Source organism: Prorops nasuta, unplaced genomic scaffold, assembly GCF_024137725.1.
Source record: "Prorops nasuta isolate Cenicafe-Biocafe unplaced genomic scaffold, Cenicafe_Pnas_1.2 PNAS00013, whole genome shotgun sequence".
Lineage (NCBI taxonomy): Eukaryota > Metazoa > Arthropoda > Insecta > Hymenoptera > Bethylidae > Prorops > Prorops nasuta.
This window is the reverse complement of record NW_027116810.1, coordinates 2176518-2179862: the sequence shown is the minus strand read 5'-3', so window position 1 is coordinate 2179862 and position 3345 is coordinate 2176518. Positions and strand designations below refer to the sequence as shown.

The 3345-nt window shown below is 30.1% G+C and overlaps 1 long non-coding RNA gene across 1 annotated transcript; it reads left to right on the top strand.

Annotated features, from left to right (window-relative positions):
* The first annotated feature begins 1193 nt into the window (after nt 1-1193).
* On the top strand, nt 1194-3028 carry LOC136778016 (uncharacterized). Its single transcript, XR_010823346.1, has 2 exons — nt 1194-1609; nt 1791-3028. It is a non-coding gene; the product is annotated as an uncharacterized lncRNA (long non-coding RNA).
* The last annotated feature ends 317 nt before the right edge of the window (nt 3029-3345 follow it).

Below are 3345 nucleotides of genomic sequence, written 5' to 3'. Positions count from 1 at the left end.
CAATTTGTAAGTGTAAGTTTGCTTCTCTGAGACGTTCAGCGAGTTTCTCGAATTTCTTAGCGCGTTCCTCGAGTGTTCGGGCATAAATAACTATATCGTCCATATATACGAATAATTCGTTGCCTTGCAGACCGCGTAGAATCTGATCCATTAGTCTTTGGAAGGTCGCGGGGGCATTTTTCAACCCAAAGGGCATTCTATTAAATTCGTAGTGACCGTTAGGAGTGGTGAAGGCTGTCTTTTGTTTGTCGTCTGGATGCATTTCGATTTGATGAAACCCGGACGCTAGGTCTAAAATCGAGAAGTATTTGGCACCTCCCAGCTGATCTAGGATATCGGTTATGAGAGGGATAGGATAGGCATCTCCTATCGTTTTGTCATTTAGTTTTCGATAGTCTATAACTAACCTCCAGCTTTTGTTTCCCTTTGAGTCGGACTTCTTGGGGACGATCCATAGTGGTGAATTATACGGTGACTTTGATTGCTCTATTATGTTGAATTCTAACAAATTTGAGACTTGTTCTTGAATCTCTCCCTTTTGAGCAGGGGGAAATCTGTATTGCCTGGTATTAATGGGAATATTGTCCACCGTAAGGATGGTACACCCTCATTTGGCCTAAAATGGCGGCTGTTAAAAATGTATAGTAGTCTCCACTCTACAAATTTATAATCGAAGCATATGCTTCATCCACTTACTGTTAGAGTGCGCAATAATAAAGTTACTAGAATACAGGGACGCACATAAAAAGTTCATATTTTTGAAGGTTATAAAATGTTTTGAAAATATAATCTCCAAAAATAACATTACACTTGTCAATTTTTACAGATGTATAATTGGCCAAAGCCAATAGCAATTTTATCAAGCAATAGTTTCAAATATCCTTTTCGATAAGTATATTTTTAAATATCCATAGTAGTTTACTTTGAATTAAGAATAAAATATCTTTGTGTAAATTTTATTTAATCTTTACAGAATCCAATTGTATTTCTAAGCGTAACATTATATTGTTACACTGGAGAAATTTAAATTGCACAGGCATAACATGGTGAGAGTGAAGCGTTAAGCTGCCCTACCTAAAATGAAAATATCTAAAGGCTAATGCGAAGACATAACATTATGAGATACTCAGTATAATTCAATGCAGGTGAATCAGAAAGGGTAAAATTCTATTATTTATATAATAATATTCTCCTAATATTTATCTTCAGAATAGGTACATTATAACTCCTAACCCTATGTTTGCTTCATATATAAGGTCTAATGGTGTAAAAGTGCGCAAACTCAATATTGAAACATATACAACATTTTATTAACAATTTTAAAGATGAAAGAGCACATTCATGTCAGTATAAACCTTCGATCATAATAATTAATTTAGGAATGACCTTAAGTTGGAATATTTAATCTATGTACTCTTAAGCACACTGCACAGTTTTACATCAACTTATCCTTTTATATCACTAATTTCTTCATAGATTATTGTAAGCATGGTATGAATTTTTGAGCATGTATAGGTTAATCTACGCAAAAGTATCACACCTAATTACTGGCAGAAGCTCATAGCTGTCCTAATAGTTTTTATAAACACTCCTCTCTACTTGTAACCATGTGAGTATAATTAATGGTTGAGCAATAAATTCTATGCCATATTTGGGGAATACTTACAGCTTCAATTCTAAATTATTTTCCTTTCTACCACTGGATTTGTGTATGCCATTACTTAGAATTAAAAGAACAACATACGCTCTATTTATTTACTAAATGTACTTTATTTATCTGTCTGTTGCAGATTTACTACGTTGCTTATGTGGTTATAGACTACAGAAATAATGCAAAGACAATGTTGATAGACTTCGAGTTAGAAACCGTATTCAAATATATTTCATCCAGATATTTTTCAAGCATGTGCAACTTTTTGGCTATAATTAAGAAATAATAGTTATTCTCTTTTTGTCTAAAAGGCCAGCTTATTTTCAATTATCTTAATTGCAAAGGTACATGTTTTGATAATCGAACGAATGTTGATTTTAATTATTATCATGTTATTAGAGATTTTAGTAAATTTTTTGTTTGCAATGTGGACGAACAAATTAGTTCTTAATTTGCATTTTCTGAAACCAAATACTTTCTGTATTTGGTGTAATTACTTATTTCAATCGTAGTAATTATATTATATTGCTTAAGAACGTTTCTATTCACTATTTATTGAAAGTAATTTTAATATTTCGGACAAGAAAGTTTTCATTTAAGAATCTTTAACTAATATTAACCATTTATGTAGAAGAGTGTCTTAATAGCATTGAATTACATATGATTTAAAGCGAGTATAATAAATGGTTTTGCAATATTCCTGTTGATTCTGGTAAGATAAGTCTTGTATACAAAAAGAAAAACACAAAACTGTTTATTTAATCTTAAACTTAGTACGTCTTCCCTTCGTATTTTACCCTAGACTTTGAAAACAGCGTTTACCTAAAGGTAATTATTATAAAATTAAATTAAATTGTGCATTAAAATTTTTCAGACTTGGAATATTTGTTTTATATTTCTTATCCAATAACTTTCTTAGTTTTTATAAAGGATTATTTTTTATAAACAGCCATTTCTATAGGGTTTATTATAATTATATCGCCCAAGGTTTATGTAAAACTTCGCTTAGCTTCGTTCATTATATATTATACCAATTTTAGCATTTTATATTCTTAGATTCATATAGAAACCTGCACTTTCAGAAAAGCTTTTTGAATAAAATTAATATATTTTGAATTTGCGAAGATACAATGAAGTTTTACATTCATGCTCTGGACCGAATTAAACACCACATACTGTATGAAATTATATGTTTATTCGTTGAAATACTTTTATATTATAAAACATTTATTTGTACTTTTTCTTATGCGTTGCGTCGTTATGTGTAACTTTAATAATGCATTAGATGTATATTTATCTATATTTATTTAACACTCGTTATTGTATTTCATTGATAAAAACAATTGACAAAATGAAAAATAACTAATTTGTGCGATAGATTTGTCGTTTTTCGTTGGGTGTCATCATTTCCTTGTAAGAAATATTATATAAAAATGAATACTACCAAAAATATTTATAAAGGTACTAACAGGATATACCCAGATGGCCATGCTTATCAAATTAATAGAAGTATATTTAATGTTAATAAAGGTATCACGACAACGTAAGTTTTGACAATCTGAATATTAATGTCATAATGTTGTTAGCTTTAATTCACATTGGTTTGATAATAGTATTTCTCTTGATTCATCAGTCATCTTAATAATTAACACCTTCCCAATCTTAGGAGAGATATTTCGTCAACCTTTATCATT